This window comes from Cherax quadricarinatus, chromosome 7, assembly GCF_038502225.1.
Source record: "Cherax quadricarinatus isolate ZL_2023a chromosome 7, ASM3850222v1, whole genome shotgun sequence".
In the NCBI taxonomy this organism is placed as follows: domain Eukaryota; kingdom Metazoa; phylum Arthropoda; class Malacostraca; order Decapoda; family Parastacidae; genus Cherax; species Cherax quadricarinatus.
In genome coordinates, this window is record NC_091298.1 from 68,885,010 (window position 1) to 68,909,460 (window position 24,451).

The 24,451-nt window shown below is 49.7% G+C and overlaps 1 protein-coding gene across 5 annotated transcripts in view; it reads left to right on the top strand.

Moving 5' to 3' along the window:
- ASPP (Ankyrin-repeat, SH3-domain, and Proline-rich-region containing Protein) overlaps positions 1–24,451 on the top strand; it is a 533,257-nt gene that overhangs the window by 369,046 nt on the left and 139,760 nt on the right. The window contains exon 1 of one of the 5 annotated variants that reach the window (XM_070082691.1): positions 16,369–16,450. The exons of the other annotated variants lie outside the window; for them this stretch is intronic. The gene's annotated coding sequence lies outside the window, so the exon portion shown is untranslated. Of the gene's footprint in view, positions 1–16,368; positions 16,451–24,451 lie in introns of those variants that run through there. 5 annotated transcript variants of the gene reach the window in all.

The following is a 24,451-nucleotide window of genomic DNA, read 5'->3' on the forward strand; positions in this document are numbered from 1 at the left end:
GTGCATGTTGCAGGTACGTTCATTAATTCACCAGGCTGTGTCTGAGCGTTGATGGTGGGGGGAGAGGCGGGGTGTGAGTGTTGATGGTGGGGGAGAGGCGGGGTGTGAGTGTTGATGGTGGGGGAGAGGCGGGGTGTGAGTGTTGATGGTGGGGGGAGAGGCGGGGTGTGAGTGTTGATGGTGGGGGGAGAGGCGGTCTGTGAGTGTTGATGGTGGGGGGAAAGGCGGGGTGTGAGTGTTGATGGTGGGGGGAGAAGCGGGGTGTGAGTGTTGATGGTGGGGGGAGAGGCGGGGTGTGAGTGTTGATGGTGGGGGTGAGGCGGGGTGTGAGTGTTGATGGTGGGGGGAGAGGCGGGGTGTGAGTGTTGATGGTGGGGGAGAGGCGGGGTGTGAGTGTTGATGGTGGGGGAGAAGCGCGGTGTGTGTGTTGATGGTGGGGGAGAGGCGGGGTGTGACTGTTGATGGTGGGGGAGAAGCGGTATGTGAGTGTTGATGGTGGGGGGAGAGGCGGGGTGTGAGTGTTGATGGTGGGGGGAGAGGCGGCGTGTGAGTGTTGATGGTGGGGGGAGAGGCGGGGTGTGAGTGTTGATGGTGGGGGGAGAGGCGGGGTGTGAGTGTTGATGGTGGGGGAGAAGCGGCGTGTGAGTGTTGATGGTGGGGGGAGAGGCGGGGTGTGAGTGTTGATGGTGGGGGAGAAGCGCGGTGTGAGTGTTGATGGTGGTGGAGAGGCGGGGTGCGAGTGTTGATGGTGGGGGAGAAGCGGGGTGTGAGTGTTGATGGTGGTGGAGAGGCGGGGTGTGAGTGTTGAGGGTGGGGGGAGAGGCGGGGTGTGAGTGTTGATGGTGGGGGGAGAGGCGGGGTGGGAGTGTTGATGGTGGGGGAGAAGCGGGGTGTGAGTGTTGATGGTGGGGGAGAGGCTGGGTGTGAGTGTTGATGGTGGGGGAGAAGCAGGGTGTGAGTGTTGATGGTGGGGGAGAAGCGGTGTGTGAGAGTTGATGGTGGGGGAGAGGCGGGGTGTGAGTGTTGATGGTGGGGGGAGAGGCGGGGTGTGAGTGTTGATGGTGGGGGAGAGGCGGGGTGTGAGTGTTGATGGTGAGGGAGAGGCGGGGTGTGAGTGTTGATGGTGGGGGAGAAGCGGGGTGTGAGTGATGGTGGGGGAGAAGCGGGGTGTGAGTGTTGATGGTGGGGGAGAAGCGGGGTGTGAGTGTTGATGGTGGGGAGAAGCGGGGTGTGAATGTTGATGGTGGGGCAGAGGCGGGGTGTGAGTGTTGATGGTGGGGGAAAAGCGGGGTGTGAGTGTTGATGGTGGGGGAGAAGCGGGGTGTGAGTGTTGATGGTGGGGGAGAGGCGGGGTGTGAGTGTTGATGGTGGGGGAGAAGCGGGATGTGAGTGTTTATGGTGGGGGAGAAGCGGGGTGTGAGTGTTGATGGTGGGGGAGAAGCGGGGTGTGAGTGTTGATGGTGGGGGAGAGGCGGGGTGCGAGTGTTGATGGTGGAGGAGAGGCGGGGTGTGAGTGTTGATGGTGGCAGAGAGGCGGGGTGTGAGTGTTGATGGTGGGGGAGAAGCGGGGTGTGTGTGTTCATGGTGGAGGACGACCGGGGTGTGAGTGTTGATGGTGGGGGAGAAGCGGGGTGTGATTGTTAATGGTGGGGGAGAAGCGGGTTGTGAGTGTTGATGGTGGGGGAGAAGCGGGGTGTGAGTGTTAATGGTGGGGAGAGGCGGGGTGCGAGTGTTGATGGTGGGGGAGAAGCGGGGTGTGAGTGTTGATGGTGGGGGAGAGGCGGGGTGTGAATGTTGATGGTGGGGGAGAAGCGGGGTGTGAGTGTTGATGGTGGGGGAGAGGCGGGGTGTGAGGGTTGATGGTGGGGAAGAGGCGGGGTTTGAGTGTTGGTGGGGAGAGGCGGGGTGTGAGTGTTGATGGTGGGGGAGAGGCGAGGTGTGAGTGTTGATGGTGGGGGAGAGGCGGGGTGTGACTGTTGATGGTGGGGGAGAGGCGGGGTGTGAGTTTTGATGGTGGGGGAGAGGCGGGGTGTGAGTGTTGATGGTGGGGGGAGAGGCGGGGCGTGAGTGTAGATGGTGGGGGAGAAGCGGGTTGTGAGTGTTGATGGTGGGGGGAGAGGCGGGGCGTGAGTGTTGATGGTGGGGGAGAAGCGGGGTGTGAGTGTTGATGGTGGGGGAGAGGCGGGGTGCGAGTGTTGATGGTGGGGGAGAAGCGGGGTGTGAGTGTTGATGGTGGGGGAGTGGCGGGGTGTGACTGTTGATGGTGGGGGAGAAGCGGGGTGTGAGTGTTGATGGTGGGGGAGAGGCGGGGTGTGAGGGTTGATGGTGGGGAAGAGGCGGGGTTTGAGTGTTGGTGGGGAGAGGCGGGGTGTGAGTGTTGATGGTGGGGGAGAGGCGAGGTGTGAGTGTTGATGGTGGGGAAGAGGCGGGGTGTGAGTGTTGATGGTGGGGAGAGGCGGAGTGTGAGTGTTGATGGTGGGGAAGAGGCGGGGTGTGAGTTTTGATGGTGGGGGGGGGAAGGTACTGGGAGGTAGTTACTGGGAGGTGATACTGGGAGGTGGTTACTGGGAGGTGATACTGGGAGGTAGTTACTGGGAGGTGGTACTGGGAGGTGGTACTGGGAGGTAGTTACTGGGAGGTGGTACTGGGAGGTGGTACTGGGTATTGGTTACTGGGAGGTAGATACTGGGAGCTGATACTTGGAGGTGGTTACTGGGAGGTGATACTGGGAGGTGGTACTGGGAGGTGGTACGGGGAGGTGGTACTGGGAGGTGGTACGGGGAGGTGGTACGGGGAGGGGGTTAAAGGGATCTGGGTATTGGAACTGTAGATGCTGGCATGGAAGGTGAGATGCAGCTGGCATCCCCCCCTTCTCTCTCTCTCTCTCTCTTTCCACTGATGCACTGCAAGAGGATGGTGCAAGCTCTTGGGGTCTCTGTTGGTTTCCATGAGCTTAAAACCCAGCTCTTTGAAGTAACTCATGGCATCCTTCCCTCCATTAGCCCAGGGTGTGATCTTGGGATCTGAGTGTCACTGGTGGGTCATGGCATCCCTTACCCCAGGAGCCCAGGGTGTGATCTTGGGATCTGATTGGCACTGGTGGGTCATGGCATCCCTTACCCCAGGAGCCCAGGGTGTGATCTTGGGATCTGAGTGGCACTGGTGGGTCATGGCATCCCTTACCCCAGGAGCCCAGGGTGTGATCTTGGGATCTGAGTGGCACTGGTGGGTCATGGCATCCCTTACCCCAGGAGCCCAGGGTGTGATCTTGGATCTAAGTGTCACTGGTGGGTCATGGCATCCCTTACCCCAGGAGCCCAGGGTGTGATCTTGGATCTGAGTGTCACTGGTGGGTCATGGCATCCCTTACCCCAGGAGCCCAGGGTGTGATCTTGGATCTGAGTGTCACTGGTGGGTCATGGCATCCCTTACCCCAGGAGCCTAGGGTGTGATCTTGGGATCTGAGTGTCACTGGTGGGTCATGGCATCCCTTACCCCAGGAGCCCAAGGTGTGATCTTGGGATCTGAGTGTCACTGGTGGGTCATGGCATCCCTTACCCCAGGAGCCCAGGGTGTGATCTTGGATCTAAGTGTCACTGGTGGGTCATGGCATCCCTTACCCCAGGAGCCCAAGGTGTGATCTTGGGATCTGAGTGGCACTGTTGGGTCATGGCATCCCTTACCCCAGGAGCCCAAGGTGTGATCTTGGGATCTGAGTGGCACTGTTGGGTCATGGCATCCCTTACCCCAGGAGCCCAAGGTGTGATCTTGGGATCTGGGTGTCACTGGTGGGTCATGGCATCCCTTAACCCATGAGCCCAGGGTGTGAGCTTGGGACCTGAGTGGCACTGGTGGGTCAAGGATCCACACTTATTGCACTTATAACCTCAAAATAAGTGGCAATGAACTACTGTGTGGGTTTCAAAAGGTGAGAATATATGCCAGACAAGTGGTTCAGAGAACCTGCGATGCTCCTTCTGATGATTGAGACACTTGTCACCACTCGGGAATGTTTACCGTAAACACGGTTCGCTAACCAATGGCTTCCTCCGTTCGGTACAGAGATGAATAGTGGAGAAAGAGGATTTAGTACGTATATTTAGGTACAGGTACACATAAGTACAATTATCATACATAGTGTTAAATACCTAGGATAGTCTCACAAAAAAAATGTGACTTATTTCCATTGTGGGGTCTTTGGAGGAGTTTGAGGTGATCAGTCCCTGAGTTTCAGAGGCTGAGGGGAGAGACAGTAACGTCACACTTGCTGCCACTCTAACACCCAAGTGCTATCCTGTAGATTATTCCTAATTAAGCTTCCTAGCTCGGTGGTAGAGCGTTGGGCCTCTCTGTCTGCCATACTTCTCTTAGTGACCTTTACTTCACGACCACCGGTTTTTTTAACCTTTCGGCTGCACGTCCCCTCTGTCATTACTCGTTCCTTCTACCTTCTTCCTTCTTCGCCCTTGCCTCTCACCCTTCCCTCTCTCTTCCCTCTCACCCTTCCCTCTCACTCTTCCCTCTCACCCTTCCCTTTCACCCTTCTCTCTCACCCTTCTCTCTCACTCTTCCCTCTCACCCTTCCCTCTCACTCTTCCCTCTCACCCTTCCCTTTCACCCTTCTCTCTCACCCTTCCCTCTCACTCTTCCCTCTCACCCTTCCCTTTCACCCTTCTCTCTCACTCTTCCCTCTCACCCTTCCCTCTCACTCTTCCCTCTCACCCTTCCCTTTCACCCTTCCCTCTCACCCTTCCCTCTCACTCTTCCCTCTCACCCTTCTCTCTCACTCTTCCCTCTCACCCTTCCCTCTCACCCTTCTCTCTCACTCTTCCCTCTCACCCTTCTCTCTCACTCTTCCCTCTCACCCTTCCCTTTCACCCTTCTCTCTCACCCTTCCCTCTCACTCTTCCCTCTCACCCTTCCCTTTCACCCTTCTCTCTCACCCTTCTCTCTCACTCTTCCCTCTCACCCTTCCCTCTCACTCTTCCCTCTCACCCTTCCCTTTCACCCTTCTCTCTCACCCTTCTCTCTCACTCTTCCCTCTCACCCTTCTCTCTCACTCTTCCCTCTCACCCTTCTCTCTCACTCTTCCCTCTCACCCTTCTCTCTCACTCTTCCCTCTCACCCTTCTCTCTCACTCTTCCCTCTCACCCTTCCCTCTCACTCTTCCCTCTCACTCTTCCCTCTCACCCTTCTCTCTCACCCTTCTCTCTCACTCTTCCCTCTCACCCTTCTCTCTCACTCTTCCCTCTCACCCTTCTCTCTCACTCTTCCCTCTCACCCTTCTCTCTCACTCTTCCCTCTCACTCATCCCTCTCACTCTTCCCTCTCACTCATCCCTCTCACCCTTCTCTCTCACTCTTCCCTCTCACTCTTCCCTCTCACTCATCCCTCTCACTCTTCCCTCTCACTCATCCCTCTCACCCTTCTCTCTCACTCTTCCCTCTCACTCTTCCCTCTCACTCTTCCCTCTCACTCTTCCCTCTCACTCTTCCCTCTCACCCTTCTCTCTCACTCTTCCCTCTCACTCTTCCCTCTCACTCTTCCCTCTCACTCTTCCCTCTCACTCTTCCCTCTCACCCTTCTCTCTCACTCTTCCCTCTCACTCTTCCCTCTCACTCATCCCTCTCACCCTTCCCTCTCACTCTTCCCTCTCACTCATCCCTCTCACCCTTCTCTCTCACTCTTCCCTCTCACTCTTCCCTCTCACTCTTCCCTCTCACTCTTCCCTCTCACTCATCCCTTTCACCCTTTTCTCTCACTCTTCCCTCTCACTCTTCCCTCTCACTCTTCCCTCTCACTCTTCCCTCTCACTCATCCCTCTCACCCTTCCCTCTCACCTTTCCCCTCAGCTTGAGTAACTATTTTCCTCAGAGTAGCGCCGGCAGCACAATCACCAGCAGCAAATATATTGCCTCTGGGCACCTACTTGCCCACCAACAAATTATTCTCCACACCAACCCTTCGTTCTCTCCTGTATGAACAAGCCACATGGGGATGGAAATCTTCAGCTCCAGATCTTTCGCACTCTCGTGCTTCGTCAGGAGCTATGCAATGTTGCAAGACAGCAACAGGTAGGAGGGGAACTTCTGTGAGGCCAGGCAGAAGGTATCAGTGGCAGCCCATGATGGGCTGCCACTGATACCTTCCATGTAGTGGAGGAAGGGTTCATACATAGCTTTAAGAACAGGTATGATAAAGCTCATGGAGCAGGGAGAGTGGACCTAGTGATGACCAGTGAAGAGGCAGGGCCAGGAACTATGACTCGACCCCTACAACCACACACATGAAGGACAGTATATATTTACAGTGTAATCACCCAGATATGCAAATTCCCTGTTTATTAATTGACTGATGAATTCCTGCTGCGATATTTGCTTATTTGCATTTATTGGATGTTAATTAAATGAGAATCTGATGACGGAGATTAAATCATGAAGTCATATACTCGCAACAATTAATTCAAGTTGAATGAATACGGATTTGGGAAGGATATTGGGAGGGGGAGGCACTGATTTAGCAATAGAGTTGTAGTTGAGTGGAGCTGCCAAACACCGTAAGTAAACGCTGTACTTGGGGCTCCTTTCAGTAAAGTGTAAATATGAAGCTTGTAAATGATAAATGAGTGTAACGTGTGTGGGCTGGACCTGGCTTGCTTGAGCCAGTAGACACTGCAACACAAGGGTATCTTGGTACAGACCTGCAATCAACTTCGACAACTTCCACTAGTGAGAGGGGCTGGATTTGAGAGGGACCTGACTTCTCAACATCTGAGTTCTTACCTCTCCTAGTGGCCTACGTCTCACCTCTTGGCGCTATAAAAAGCTCCACCCTGTCACTTCTTCTCCATATTGTTTCATACTGTGGAACAATGCTCTTCTCCAGACTGAGGGACTGACCACCTCAAAACTTTAAGGGTGATGGACTGATTACATCGTCTTCAAGTATCTTCTGCTTCTATCAACTTTTCTGTACTTGACTGAAGAAGCCTACTGTGTAGGCGAAACGTTTCATAATAAAGATACCTAACTGTTGCATATGTGTCTTACCTAACAACCTGTCGGTATTTTATACCATTTTAATGTTCAATCTAGACCTGAGGAGTCTAAAAACTAATGCTAACCTAACCTAACGCTTACCTAGCTTAACCTAACCTAAGCTGATGCTAACCTAGCTTAACCTAATATAGCCTAACTTAAATTAAGCCTAACCTGACTTAACCTAACCTGACCTAACGCTAACCTAACCTGACCTAACGCTAACCTAACCTAACACTAACATAACCATAACCTAACACTAACCTAACCTAATCTAGCCTCGAACTTCTGTAGCTCTAATCTATCCCAGTTACACGTAGAGTAATCTAGCCTATCTTAACCCAACCTACATAAAACCCAATATATCTTAGCCTACTCTAACCTATCACAGTGATAGGGTAAGTCTTGCAATCCTCACCATAACGAAGGTCAGCCTGATCTAACGACTAAGTAATGTCCTCCGTCATTATCTAAACTGTTATCCAGAAACAAAAGGTGATAGTGTCCACCTTGGTGGTCATAATATCCCTGTTAAAAACTCGAAAAAATATATATATTTAGAAAAAATGGCAGAATTCTTGGAGCACAGTACAGCGCTTTGCTACACGGCGATTTGCTTTACAGCACTTAGCCTTATACTGCTTCACTTTACAGCACTTAGCCTTATACTGCTTCACTTTACAGCACTTAGCCTTATACTGCTTCACTTTACAGCACTTAGCCTTATACTGCTTTACTTTACAGCACTTAGCCTTATACTGCTTCACTTTACAGCACTTAGCCTTATACTGCTTCACTTTACAGCACTTAGCCTTATACTGCTTCACTTTACAGCACTTAGCCTTATACTGCTTTACTTTACAGCATTTAGCCTTATACTGCTTCACTTTACAGCACTTAGCCTTATACTGCTTTACTTTACAGCACTTACCCTTATACTGCTTCACTTTACAGCACTTAGTCTTATACTGCTTCACTTTACAGCACTTAGCCTTATACTGCTTCACTTTACAGCACTTAGCCTTATACTGCTTCACTTTACAGCACTTAGCCTTATACTGCTTCACTTTACAGCACTTAGCCTTATACTGCTTCACTTTACAGCACTTAGCCTTATACTGCTTCACTTTACAGCACTTAGTCTTATACTGCTTCACTTTACAGCACTTAGTCTTATACTGCTTCACTTTACAGCACTTAGCCTTATACTGCTTCACTTTACAGCACTTAGCCTTATACTGCTTCACTTTACAGCACTTAGCCTTATACTGCTTCACTTTACAGCACTTAGCCTTATACTGCTTCACTTTACAGCACTTAGTGCTAATACAATAAAAATATTCACCACTCGGTATAATCAAATATTTTAAAGTAATACATACATACAAGTTGGTGTAAATTTTAGACTCTAAAAGGTCACGTAACCAAACACTTGAAAAACGTTCCACTCCTGAGAAGTGATCAAGGTCCCAGGAGCTAAACGTTGTCTTATACGTCCTGGTGTTTCCTCACCTGACCTTTTTAAAAAACCGCAACAGTACTGCCCTATACAGGAGGGGGTAACACTGGTATATAGAGAGGGGAGGGGTCTCTATGGTAACTTCCTCCTCCTTGTCCACTCTCCTCCCATAACCTCAGCCAACCGGTTAATTGAGTTTTGACCCATTTTCTTTCTTTATCTTAAATTTCCTCTGCAGTGTGTTTTAGAGAGAGAGAGAGAGAGAGAGAGAGAGAGAGAGAGAGAGAGAGAGAGAGAGAGAGAGAGAAAGTGGCTAGGGAACAGCAGTGGAAATTCATTAAGAAAGTACGTAAGTCCATAATTACTGTCGTATTTACGATAGTATCGTATTTAATTCATGGTATAACTGAACAGTAGTATTGTAGAGGTCTGAGCTGTGCTCAGTTCTCTACAACACTATTGTTAAGTTATAAGAAGGTAGATTATAGTTGAACATGGTGTTGGAAGACGGGGGAATTTACGTGCTATATATGTCTGTCTCTTAAGGGTGTGTATGTCTGTCTTGCCCAGGAGCTGGAGCACCACTGGTACAGTCGTGTTTTTTTTTTAAATTATCGTTGTTTCCCCACGTTTTCGTTGCTCATCCTAAGATGTATTAGTCCCTCATCCTCCAGGTTCAGGGACTCACCACCTCAAATACTTTTTCTCCAAGGTTGAGGGACTGACTACATCTTCATTTCACTAATACACCTGTTCCCTCTGAAATGACTGAAGAAGCCTGCCGTGCAGGCGAAACGTTTCATCAATAAAAACATCAACTGGTCGGTATTTTCTACCGTTATCAACAACAACAACACTAACGAGCTGCTGCAGATAACAAGCTTCTCCCGACGGACGAGAAGTTAACAGTAACGTGGCGAACCAGACCGTTGTAACAGTGACAGGGGGGGAGGGAAGGGGGAGGGGAAGGGGGGGAGGGAAGGGGGAGGGGAAGGGGGGGAGGGAGAAGAACAAACAGCTCTGCATCCAAGTTAACAGTAATCTGGCATCCATTACGTGGCATATTCAGATTATACATGAGTTTCCCCTCTCCCGTGCTCTTCCCCCCTCCCCCTCCTCCCCTCCCCTCCCTCCCCCTGCCCTCCGGATAACGCCGCTAAATTTACGGGTGATATTCCCTGCGCTTCCAAGATATTACCTTGCCAATTTCTAACATTTTTTTTTTTATTTTCTCTCGTTGTGTTTACCTAAAGGTAACTGCCGCCGCCGCCGCCTTTAGTAATTTGTGATAATCTGGGCGGACTGTGTGTGTGTACTCACCTAGTTGAGGTTGCAGGGGTCGAGTCCAAGCTCCTGGCCCCGCCTCTTCACTGGTCACTACTAGGTCACTCCCTGAACCATGAGCTTTATCGTACCTCTGCTTAAAGCTATGTATGGATCCTGCCTCCACTACATCGCTTCCCAAACTATTCCACTTACTGACTACTCTGTGGCTGAAGAAATACTTCCTAACATCCCTGTGATTCATCTGTGTCTTCAGCTTCCAACTGTGTCCCCTTGTTACTGTGTCCAATCTCTGGAACATCCTGTCTTTGTCCACCTTGTCAATTCCTCTCAGTATTTTGTATGTCGTTATCATGTCCCCCCTATCTCTCCTGTCCTCCAGTGTCGTCAGGTTGATTTCCCTTAACCTCTCCTCGTAGGACATACCTCTTAGCTCTGGGACTAGTCTTGTTGCAAACCTTTCAACTTCTCTAGTTTCTTTACATGCTTGGCTAGGTGTGGGTTCCAAACTGGTGCCGCATACTCCAATATGGGCCTAACGTACACGGTGTACAGGGTCCTGAATGATTCCTTATTAAGATGTCGGAATGCTGTTCTGAGGTTTGCTAGGCGCCCATATGCTGCAGCAGTTATTTGGTTGATGTGCGCTTCAGAAGATGTGCCTGGTGTTATACTCACCCCAAGATCTTTTTCCTTGAGTAAGGTTTGTAGTCTCTGGCCCCCTAGACTGTACTCCGTCTGCGGTCTTCTTTGCCCTTCCCCAATTTTCATGACTTTGCACTTGGTGGGATTGAACTCCAGGAGCCAATTGCTGGACGAGGTCTGCAGCCTGTCCAGATCCCTTTGTAGTTCTGCCTGGTCTTCGATCGAGTGAATTCTTCTCATCAACTTCACGTCATCTGCAAACAGGGACACCTCAGAGTCTATTCCTTCCGTCATGTCGTTCACAAATACCAGAAACAGCACTGGTCCTAGGACTGACCCCTGTGGGACCCCGCTGGTCCCAGGTGCCCACTCTGACACCTCGCCACGTACCATGACTCGCTGCTGTCTTCCTGACAAGTATTCCCTGATCCATTGTAGTGCCTTCCCTGTTATCCCTGCTTGGTCCTCCAGTTTTTGCACTAATCTCTTGTGTGGAACTGTGTCAAACGCCTTCTTGCAGTCCAAGAATATGCAATCCACCCACCCCTCTCTCTCTTGTCTTACTGCTGTCACCATGTGTGTGTGTGTGTGTGTGTGTGTGTGTGTGTGAGTGTGTGTGTGAGTGTGTGTGTGAGTGTGTGTGTGAGTGTGTGTGTGTGTGTGTGTGTGTGTGTGTGCGTGTGTGTGTGTGTGTGCGTGCGTGCGTGCGTTCAGTCGCCCGTGTGCGCTCAGATGGTCATTGTGTGTACTTTCGGATGGTCGTTGTATACGTTCAGACGTTCATTGTGTACATTTAGAGGTTCGTAGCGTACGTTCAAACGTTCGTAGCGTACATTCAAACGTTCGTAGCGTACATTCAAACGTTCGTAGCGTACATTCAAACGTCGTAGCGTACATTCAAACGTCGTAGCGTACATTCAAACGTCGTAGCGTACATTCAAACGCTCGTAGCGTACATTCAAACGCTCGTAGCGTACGTTCAAACGTTCGTAGCGTACATTCAAACGTTCGTAGCGTACATTCAAACGCTCGTAGCGTACATTCAAACGCTCGTAGCGTACGTTCAAACGTTCGTAGCGTACATTCAAACGTTCGTAGCGTACATTCAAACGTTCGTAGCGTACGTTCAAACGCTCGTAGCGTACATTCAAACGTTCGTAGCGTACATTCAAACGTTCGTAGCGTACGTTCAAACGTTCGTAGCGTACATTCAAACGCTCGTAGCGTACATTCAAACGTTCGCAGCGTACATTCAAACGTTCGTAGCGTACATTCAAACGCTCGTAGCGTACATTCAAACGCTCGTAGCGTACATTCAAACGCTCGTAGCGTACATTCAAACGCTCGTAGCGTACATTCAAACGCTCGTAGCGTACATTCAAACGCTCGTAGCGTACATTCAAACGTTCGTAGCGTACATTCAAACGCTCGTAGCGTACATTCAAACGCTCGTAGCGTACATTCAAACGCTCGTAGCGTACGTTCAAACGTTCGTAGCGTACATTCAGCCTGCCACAGCAGGTCACTCCAGCAATAAATATACAACAAACTTCTCTTCCCCTGGTGTCTAACATTGCAAGGCTCCAGCTGCTGTTGCACGTTTTTCTTAGCCAGAATAAATTGTTTCAGTTGCATCTGCATATGTGCCTTTGTTGCAAGGTGATGGTATCGTTGGTTACAGCCCAGGGCGCCGACTGACCCTTGTAACAGGAGCAGGAACGTGTTGTGGAGGCAGATGTGTACTTATAAGTGCGTACAAGGTGTGTACGTAGAAGTACGTAGAAGTACGTAGAAGTACGTACACATGAGTATAGAGGGGTTTTTGAGGTACACACACACACACACACACACACACACACACACACACACACACACACACACACACACACACACACACACACACACACACACACACACACACACACACACACATACACACACACACACACACACACACACACACACACACACACACACACACACATACACACACACACACACACACACACACACACACACACACACAAACACACACACACATACACACACACACACACACACACACACACACACACACACACACATACACATACACGTACACCGTGTACGTTAGGCCCATATTGGAGTATGCGGCACCAGTTTGGAACCCACACCTAGCCAAGCACGTAAAGAAACTAGAGAAAGTGCAAAGGTTTGCAACAAGACTAGTCCCAGAGCTAAGAGGTATGTCCTACGAGGAGAGGTTAAGGGAAATCAACCTGACGACACTGGAGGACAGGAGAGATAGGGGGGACATGATAACGACATACAAAATACTGAGAGGAATTGACAAGGTGGATAAGGGAGAGTGACCTAGTAGCGATCAGTGAAGAGGCGGGGCCAGGAGCTCGGACTCGACCCCCGCAACCTCAACTAGGTGAGTACAACTAGGTGAGTACATACGTGCACGCGCACACGAGCGTCCGTGTTTTTAGGTACACATATGAACTTAGGTTAATTTAGTCCCCAGGATGCCACCCACACCAGTCCACTAACACCTAGGTACATACTTTAATTGCTAGGTGAATAGGGACAGCAGGTGTAAAGTGACTTAACACCCAGGTACATACTTATTGCTAGGTGAAGAGGGACACCAGGTATCTTAGGGAAACACACGCCCAGTGTTTCTACTCGTACCGGGGATCGAACCAGGGACCTCAATGCGTGAGTTGAGTACGCTACCAACCGAGCTACTGGACAAACTCTAGAAACTAGGCACAGGTATATCACAGTAAGCAACTACAGTGATGTGACGTATCATGTCAGACACATGTCCTTGTTACTGACATGCACGTCCACCCAGCTCCCAGTAAGCCAATTATTATCGTTAGCAAGGCATTAGCAAGGGGGCGGTGCTCCCTCTGGAAGGGGCAAGAGTGAAGGGGGGCAGGTGTTAGGCGCTGCAACATATGGCAGTGTTAGTGTTGCATGCTCACTGGATTCATGTCATCGCCACATTGTTTTTTATCCGGCTATAATCATGGATAATGGTGCCCTGGATACCATGCTGGTGCAGGAGGCAGTCCGTTCAATATGCCTAGTCTTCTTTCTAGATTGACAGCCACTCAGTCATATGGATTGGTGTTTAGCTGGGTATCTAGTATTCCAGTCATATGGCTTACTAGGTGTCTAGTATTCCAGTCATATGGCTTACTAGGTGTCTAGTATTCCAGTCATATGGCTTGCTAGGTGTCTAGTATTCCAGTCATATGACTTGCTAGGTATCTAATAATCCAGCCATATGACTTGCTAGGTATCTAATAATCCAGCCATATGGCTTGCTAGGTATCTAATAATCCAGCCATATGGCTTGCTAGGTATCTAATAATCCAGCCATATGGCTTGCTAGGTATCTAATAATCCAGTCATATGGCTTGCTAGGTGTCTAATAATCCAGTCATATGGCTTGCTAGGTGTCTAATAATCCAGTCATATGGCTTGCTAGGTGTCTAATAATCCAGTCATATGACTTGCTAGGTATCTAATAATCCAGTCATATGGCTTGCTAGGTGTCTAATAATCCAGTCATATGGCTTGCTAGGTGTCTAATAATCCAGTCATATGGCTTGCTAGGTGTCTAATAATCCAGTCATATGGCTTGCTAGGTGTCTAATAATCCAGTCATATGGCTTGCTAGGTGTCTAATAATCCAGTCATATGGCTTGCTAGGTATCTAATAATCCAGCCATATGACTTGCTAGGTATCTAATAATCCAGTCATATGGCTTGCTAGGTGTCTAATAATCCAGCCATATGACTTGCTAGGTATCTAATAATCCAGTCATATGGCTTGCTAGGTATCTAGTATTCCAGCCATATGGCTTGCTAGGTATCTAATATTCCAGCCATATGGCTTGCTAGGTATCTAATAATCCAGTCATATGACTTGCTAGGTATCTAATAATCCAGTCATATGGCTTGCTAGGTATCTAATAATCCAGTCATATGGCTTACTACTTAGCCAGGTACCTAGTAATCCGGTAAGCGCGGAACCCCTACGGGTTAAGCTCTTCTCCCTTATTACAATACGACTCGTGAACCCGGACAAGCAACACGATCTTAGCCCGGCTGCGGAACCGTTCAAGCCGGTCGCTTGGCTTAGTAGTTGGTGACTTATCTAAGTGTTAGGGGCCCAAGACGGTTCAACTGCCTCCCAGCACACATAAGGGGGATTACCAATAGACCCCTGACTATCTTCAAGAAGGCACTGGACAGGCATCTGACCAGCCGGGCTCTGGCTCCTGCGTTGATGTACGTGCGTCCAGCAGTAACATGTCCTGATCCACTACGAGTCCTAGTCACGGACCGGGCCGCAGGAGCGTTGACCCCTGGAACACCCTCCAGGTATTATCCAGGTAGTTTATCTGGAGAGAGTTCCGGGGGTCAACGCCCCCGCGGCCCGGTCTGTGACCAGGCCTCCTTAGGTCAGTGTCCCAGGATGCGACCCACACCAGTCGACTAACACCCAGGTACCCATTTTACTGATGGGGAACATAGACAACAGGTGGAAAGAAACACGTCCAATGTTTCTACTCTGGCTGGGAATCGAACCCAGGCCCTCACCGTGTGAAGCGAGAGCGTTAACCACCAGGCCACCAGAGCCTAAAAAATCTTGTCCCCCAGGATGCGACCCACACCAGTCGACTAACACCCAGGTACCTATTTGCTGCTAGGTGAACAGGACAACAGGTGTAAGGAAACGTGTCAAATGTTTCCACCCGCCGGGAATCGAACCCGGGCCCTCCGTGTGTGACGCGGGAGCTTTAGCCACCAGACCACCGGGCCACAACGGGACCAACGGGACACAAAAGAAGGAAATGCGGATTTTGTTAATACGAGGCTTTAATCAAATATTTGATTAAGTATTTGATAAAAGGTGAGATCTCGTGAGTTGATTCAGGTACAGGTACACACAAGTCCAGTGACCTGTTTCCAGTGGTGTTCGTGAACCTCACAGCATCCAGTAATATGTTAGTTGTAAGGGTTCATTTAGATGTGTTGTGAAGGTGAGGTGCAGCAGGGGGGGTGTTGTGGAGGGTGAGGTGCAGCAGGGGGTGGTGTTGTGGAGGGTGAGGTGCAGGAGGGGGGGTGTTGTGGAGGGTGAGGTGCAGGAGGGGGGGGTGTTGTGGAGGGTGAGGTGCAGCAGTGTTGTGGGGGTGGTGTTGTGGAGGGTGAGGTGCAGGATTGGGTGTTGTGGAGGGTGGGGTGCAGGAGGGGGGTGTTGTGGAGGGTGAGGTGCAAGAGAGGGGGTGGTGTTGTGGAGGGTGAGGTGCAGCAGGGGGGGTTGTGGAGGGTGAGGTGCAGGAGGGGGGGGTGTTGTGGAGGGTGAGGTGCAGGAGGGGGTGGTGTTTTGGAGGGTGAGGTGCAGGAGTGGGTGTTGTGGAGGGTGAGGTGCAGGAGGGGGGTGTGGAGGGTGAGGTGCAGCAGGGGGTGGTGTTGTGGAGGGTGAGGTGCAGGAGGGGGTGTTGTGGAGGGTGAGGTGCAGCAGGGGGTGGTGTTGTGGAGGTTGAGGTGCAGCAGGGGGGATTGTGGAGGGTGAGGTGCAGGAGGGGGGTGTTGTGGAGGGTGAGGTGCAGCAGGGGGTGGTGTTGTGGAGGGGGAGGTGCAGCAGGGGGGGTTGTGGAGGGTGAGGTGCAGCAGGGGGATGTTGTGGAGGGTGAGGTGCAGGAGGGGGGTGTTGTGGAGGGTGAAGTGCAAGAGAGGGGGGAGGTGTTTGAGGCTGAGAGAAGTGTTGTGGAGGGAGGTGCAGAAGGTTGAGAGAAGTGTTATGGAGGGAGGTGCAGGAGGGTGAGAGAAGTGGAGGGAGGTGCAGGAGGGTGAGAGAGGTGTGTTATGGAGGGTGAGGTGCAGGAAGGGGAGGTGCAGGAGGGGAGGCAGCAAGCTAGGCAAGTATCAGCAGTAACACTGCAGAAGTGAGGGGGAGAGGTCGTGCCTCGTACTGCTCCCCTCTGGTTTCCGCCCGTCTAGAGAATCTCACGAGGCTGTGGTAACTCTCAATTATCCACGAAATGTGTTCTTTCCAAGCCCGATAGAGGGCAGCAGTGCTCACTACAGTGTAGTACGTTAGTGTATAAGTAATGGGAGGGCGGCTACACACACACCGCTAGTGTAAAATAGTGTTACGGCCTCTAATAGAGGCGCCCAACCCAGTCCTGTTTTACGTACACCAGGTTCTTATATCTTATTATATGAGATAAACACCGGGTTGACAACATCGCTTGTACAGGTAATTATGGTACCATCATAGTCCTGACCTGGTCGAGGGAATAGTTCTGACCTGGTCGAGGGAATAGTTCTGACCTGGTCGAGGAAATGGTTCTGACCTGGTCGAGGGAATGGTTCTGACCTGGTCTAGGGGATAGTTCTGACCTGGTCGAGGGAATAGTTCTGACCTGGTCGAGGGAATGGTTCTGACCTGGTCTAGGGGATAGTTTTGACCTGGTCGAGGGAATAGTTCTGACCTGGTCGAGGGAATAGTTCTGACCTGGTCGAGGAAATGGTTCTGACCTGGTCGAGGGAATGGTTCTGACCTGGTCTAGGGGATAGTTCTGACCTGGTCGAGGGAATAGTTCTGACCTGGTCGAGGGAATGGTTCTGACCTGGTCTAGGGGATAGTTTTGACCTGGTCGAGGGAATAGTTCTGACCTGGTCGAGGGAATGGTTCTGACCTGGTCGAGGGAATGGTTCTGACCTGGTCGAGGGAATGGTTCTGACCTGGTCTAGGGGATAGTTTTGACCTGGTCCCCTCAAGGAAGGTTCCTTGATGTTGGTGAGGGGCTCTTGATTTAGGGAATTGGATCTATGCTCCAGTTCCCCAAATTAAGCCTGAATGCCTTCCACATACCCCCCCAGGCGCTGTATAATCCTCCGGGTTTAGCGCTTCCCCCTTGATTGTAATAATAATAATTTGACCTGGTCGAGGGAATAGTTCTGACCTGGTCGAGGGAATGGTTCTGACCTGGTCGAGGGAATGGTTCTGACCTGGTCGAGGGAATGGTTCTGACCTGGTCGAGGAAATGGTTCTGACCTGGTCGAGGGAATAGTTCTGACCTGGTCGAGGAAATGGTTCTGACCTGGTCTAGGGGATAGTTCTGACCTGGTCGAGGGAATAGTTCTGACCTGGTCGAGGGAATAGTTCTGACCTGGTCGAGGGAATGGTTCTGACCTGGTCTAGGGGATAGTTTTGACCTGGTCGAGGGAATAGTTCTGACCTGGTCGAGGGAATGGTTCTGACCTGGTCGAGGGAATGGTTCTGACCTGGTCTAGGGGATAGTTCCGACCTGGTCGAGGGAATAGTTCTGACCTGGTCGAGGGAATAGTTCTGACCTGGTCGAGGGAATGGTTCTGACCTGGTCGAGGGAATGGTTCTGACCTGGTCTAGGGGATAGTTCCGACCTGGTCGAGGGAATAGTTCTGACCTGGTCGAGGGAATAGTTCTGACCTGGTCGAGGGAATGGTTCTGACCTGGTCGAGGGAATGGTTCTGACCTGGTCTAGGGGATAGTTCTAACCTGGTCGAGGGAATAGTTCTGACCTGGTCGAGGGAATAGTCCTGACCTGGTTGAGGGAATATTCCTGACTTGGTCTAGAGAATAGTCGTGACGTGGTTGAGGGAATAGTCCTGACCTGGTCTAGAGAATAGTCGTGACGTGGTCGAGGGAATAGCCCTGACCTGGTCTAGGGAATAGCCTGACCTGGTCTAGGGAATAGTCCTGACGTGGTCTAGAGAATAGCCCTGACCTGGTCGAGGGAACAGTCCTGACCTGGTCGAGGGAATAACCCTGACTGGTCGAGGGAATAGTCCTGACCTGGTCTAGGGAATAGCTCTGACCTGGTCAAGGGAATAGTCCTGACCTGGTCGAGGGAATAGCCCTGACCTGGTCAAGGGAATAGTCCTGACCTGGTCTAGGGAATAGCCCTGACCTGGTCGAGGGAATAGTCCTGACCTGGTCTAGGGAATAGCTCTGACCTGGTCAAGGGAATAGTCCTGACCTGGTCGAGGGAATAGCCCTGACCTGGTCGAGGGAATAGCCCTGACCTGGTCCAGGGAATAGCCCTGACCTGGTCGAGGGAATAGTCCTGACCTAGTCTAGGGAATAGTCCTGACCTGGTCTAGGGAATAGTCCTGACCTGGTCTAGGGAATAGTCCTGACCTGGTCGAGGGAATAGCTCTGACCTGGTCGAGGGAATAGTTCTGACCTGGTCGAGGGAATAGCTCTGACCTGGTCGAGGGAATAGTCCTGACCTGGTCGAGGGAATAGCCCGGACCTGGTTGAGGGAATAGCCCTGACCTGGTCAAGGGAATAGTCCTGACCTGGTCGAGGGAATAGCCCTGACCTGATCGAGGGAATAGCCCTGACCTGGTCTAGGGAATAGTCCTGACCTGGTCGAGGGAATAGCCCTGACCTGGTCTAGGGAATAGTCCTGACCTGGTCGAGGGAATAGCCCTGACCTGGTCGAGGGAATAGTCCTGACCTGGTCTAGGGAATAGCTCTGACCTGGTCAAGGGAATAGTCCTGACCTGGTCTAGGGAATAGCCCTGACCTGGTCGAAGGAATAGCCCTGACCTGGTCGAAGGAATAGCCCTAACCTGGTCGAGGGAATAGTCCTGACCTGGTCGAGGGAATAGTCCTGACCTGATCTAGGGAATAGTCCTGACCTGGTCTATGGAATAGTCCTGACCTGGTCGAGGGAATAGCCCTGACCTGGTCGAGGGAATAGCCCTGACCTGGTTGAGGGAATAGCCCTGATCTTGTCAAGGGAATAGTCTTGACCTGGTCTAGGGAATAGCCCTGACCTGGTCAATGGAATAGTCCTAACCTGGTCGAGGGAATAGTCCTGACCTGGTCGAGGGATTAGTCCTGACCTGGTCTAGGGAATAGCCCTGACCTGGTCGAGGAAATAGTCCTAACCTGGTCTAGGGAATAGCCCTGACCTGGTCGACGGAATAACCCTGACCTGGTCGAGGGAATAGCCCTGACCTGGTCTAGGGAATATCCGTGACCTGGTCTAGGGAATAGCCGTGACCTGGTCGAGGAAATAGTCCTAACCTGGTCTAGGGAATAGCCCTGACCTGGTCGAGGAAATAGTCCTAACCTGGTCTAGGGAATAGCCCTGACCTGGTCGACGGAATAACCCTGACCTGGTCGAGGGAATAGCCCTGACCTGGTCTAGGGAATATCCGTGACCTGGTCTAGGGAATAGCCGTGACCTGGTCTAGGGAATAGTCCTGACCTCAAGTATTATCAGAATCGACTCCCTCCCGTCAAGAGGTGGTTCCTTGACGCTGGTGGTAGGGGCTCTTGATCTGGGCAGATGGATCTGTGCTCCAGTTCCCTGAATAGAGCCGGAATGCCTTCCATGCACCCTCCCCTCCAGAGGCGTTGGATAATCCCTACAGATTTAGCGCTCCCCAGTGATAATAATAACGTCCAGAATTGTTCAATTATTTCCCAGTACCATCGTCTGATATACCCAGTCCGCTTCCAGTCTCGCCCACACGGGTTTATCGCTGCTTTCTGAATAATAGAAAATAATGTAATTAAAGCAATAATGGAATCGTAGTCTTGTGTGTCAGTGTTGAAGTTCGCCGAGGTTGTTACATTCTGTACTGTGGTCAGGACTTGTTAGTGCTTTGAGGAGCTCAGGAGTTGGGGAGGATAGTTGGTCTCCTGGGTGAGTGCATTTGGTCTCCTGGGTGAGTGCATTTGGTCTCATAGGTGAGTGCATTTGGTATCCTGGGTGAGTGCATTTGGTCTCCTGGGTGAGTGCATTTGGTCTCCTGGGTGAGTGGATTTGGTCTCCTGGGTGAGTGCATTTGGTCTCCTGGGTGAGTGCATTTGGTCTCCTGGGCGAGTGCATTTGGTCTCCTGGGTGAGTGCATTTGGTCTCCTGGGTGAGTGCATTTGGTCTCCTGGGCGAGTGCATTTGGTCTCCTGGGTGAGTGCATTTGGTCTCCTGGGTGAGTGCATTTGGTCTCCTGGGTGAGTGCATTTGGTCTCCTGGGTGAGTGCATTTGGTCTCCTGGGTGAGTGCATTTGGTCTCCTGGGTGAGTGCATTTGGTCTCCTGGGTGAGTGCATTTGGTCTCCTGGGTGAGTGCATTTGGTCTCCTGGGTGAGTGCATTTGTTACTGTTGTAACACTACCACCACCACTGTTGTAACATTATCTACCACCATCACTGTTGTAACACTGCTATCTACCACCATCACTGTTGTAACACTGCTATCTACCACCATCACTGTTGTAACACTGCTATCTACCACTATCATTGTTGTAACACTGCTATCTACCACCATCACTGTTGTAACACTACCACCATCACTGTTGTAACACAGCTATCTACCACCATAACTGTTATAACTCTGCTATCTACCACCATCACTGTTGTGACACTACCACCATCACTGTTGTAACACTGCTATCTACCACCATCACTGTTATAACACTGCTATCTACCACCATCACTGTTGTAACAATACCACCATCACTGTTGTAACACTGCTATCTACCACCATCACTGTTGTAACACTACCACCATCACTGTTGTAACACTGCTATCTACCACCATCACTGTTATAACACTGCTATCTTCCACCATCACTTGTAACACTACCACCATCACTGTTGTAACACTACTATCTACCACCATCACTGTTGTAACACTGCTGTCTACCAACATCACTGTTGTAACACTGCTATCTACCACCATCACTGTTGTAACACTGCTATCTACCACCATCACTATTGTAACACTGCTATCTACCACCACCACTGTTGTAACACTACCACCACCACTGTTGTAACATTGCTATCTACCACCATCACTGTTGTAACACTGCTATCTACCACCATCACTGTTATGACACTGCTATCTACCACCATCACTGTTGTAACACTGCTATCTACCACCATCACTATTGTAACACTGCTATCTACCACCACCACTGTTTTAACACTACCACCTCCACTGTTGTAACATTGCTATCTACCACCATCACTGTTGTAACTGCTATCTACCACCATCACTATTGTAACACTGCTATCTACCACCACCACTGTTGTAACGCTACCACCACCACTGTTGTAACACTGCTATCTACCGCCATCACTGTTGTAACACTGCTATCTACCACCATCACTGTTGTAACACTGCTATCTACCACCATCACTGTTGTAACATTGCTGTCTACCACCATCACTGTTGTAACATTGCTATCTACCACCATCACTGTTGTAACACTGCTGTCTACCACCATCACTGTTGTAACACTGCTATCTACCACCATCACTGTTGTAACACTGCTATCTACCACCATCACTGTTGTAACACTGCAATCTACCACCATCACTGTTGTAACACTATCTACCACCATCACTGTTGTAACACTGCTATCTACCACCATCACTGTTGTAACACTGCTATCTACCACCATCACTGTTGTAACACTGCTATCTGCCACCATCACTGTTGTAACACTACCACCATCACTGTTGTAACACTACTATCTACCACCATCACTGTTGTAACACTATCTACCACCATCACTGTTGTAACACTACCACCATCACTGTTGTAACACTTCTATCTACCACCATCACTGTTGTAACACTACCACCATTACTGTTGTAACACTGCTATCTACCACCATCACTGTTGTAACAATGCTATCTACCACCATCACTGTTGTAACACTGCCATCTACCACCATCACTGTTATAACACTACCACCATCACTGTTGTAACACTGCTATCTACCACCATCACTGTTGTAACACTGCCACCATTACTGTTGTAACACTACCACCATTACTGTTGTAACACTATCTACCACCATCACTGTTGTAACACTACTATCTACCACCATCACTGTTGTAACACTACCACCATCACTGTTATAACACTGCTATCTACTACCATCACTGTTGTAACACTACCACCATCACTTTTGTAACACTGCTATCTACCACCATCACTGTTGTAACACTGCTATCTACCACCATCACTGTTGTAACACTACCACCATCACTGTTGTAACACTGCTATCTACCACCATCACTGTTATAACACTACCACCATCACTGTTATAACACTGCTATCTACCACCATCACTGTTGTAACACCACCACCATCACTGTTGTAACACTACCACCATCACTGTTGTAACACTACCACCATCCCTGTTATAACACTACCACCATCACTGTTGTAACACTACCACCATCACTGTTATAACACTACCACCATCACTGTTATAACACTGCCACCATCACTGTTTTAACACTGCTATCTACCACCATCACTGTTGTAACACTACCACCATCACTGTTGTAACACTGCTATCTACCACAGTCACTGTTATAACACTGCTATCTACCACCATCACTGTTGTAACACTGCTATCTACCACCATCACTGTTGTAACACTACCACCATCACTGTTGTAACACTGCTATCTACCACAATCACTGTTATAACACTGCTATCTACCACCATCACTGTTGTAACACTGCTATCTACCACCATCACTGTTGTAACACTACCACCATCACTGTTGTAACACTGCTATCTACCACAATCACTGTTATAACACTGCTATCTACCACCATCACTGTTGTAACACTGCTATCTACCACCATCACTGTTGTAACACTGCTATCTACCACCATCACTGTTGTAACACTACCACCATTACTGTTGTAACACTACTATCTACCACCATCACTGTTGTAACACTACCACCATTACTGTTGTAACACTACCACCATCACTGTTGTAACACTACCACCATTACTGTTGTAACACTACCACCATTACTGTTGTAACACTACTATCTACCACCATCACTGTTGTAACACTACCACCATTACTGTTGTAACACTACCACCATCACTGTTGTAACACTACCACCATTACTGTTGTAACACTACCACCATTGCTGTTGTAACACTACCACCATTACTGTTGTAACACTAGTATCTACCACCATCACTGTTGTAACACTACCACCATTACTGTTGTAACACTACCACCATTACTGTTGTAACACTACTATCTACCACCATCACTGTTGTAACACTACCACCATTACTGTTGTAACACTACCACCATCACTGTTGTAACACTACCACCATCACTGTTGTAACACTACCACCATTACTGTTGTAACACTACCACCATTACTGTTGTAACACTACTATCTACCACCATTACTGTTGTAACACTACCACCATCACTGTTGTAATACTACCACCATCACTGTTGTAACACTACCACCATTACTGTTGTAACACTACCACCATTACTGTTGTAACACTACCACCATTACTGTTGTAACACTACCACCATTACTGTTGTAACACTACCACCATTACTGTTGTAACACTACCACCATTACTGTTGTAACACTACCACCATTACTGTTGTAACACTACCACCATTACTGTTGTAACACTACCACCATTACTGTTGTAACAATACCACCATCACTGTTGTAACACTACCACCATTACTGTTGTAACACTACCACCTGTTGTAATACTACCACTGTTGTAACACTACTGTTGTAACACTACCACCATTACTGTTGTAACACTACCACCATTACTGTTGTACCACCATTACTGTTGTAACACTACTGTTGTACCACCATCACTGTTGTAACACTACCACCATTACTGTTGTAACACTACCACCATTACTGTTGTAACACTACCACCATTACTGTTGTAACAATACCACCATCACTGTTGTAACACTACCACCATTACTGTTGTAACACTACCACCATTACTGTTGTAACACTACCACCATTACTGTTGTAACACTACCACCATTACTGTTGTAACACTACCACCATCACTGTTGTAACACTGCTATCTACCACCATCACTGTTGTAACACTGCTATCTACCACCATCACTGTTGTAACACTACCACCATCACTGTTGTAACACTGCTATCTACCACCATCACTGTTGTAACACT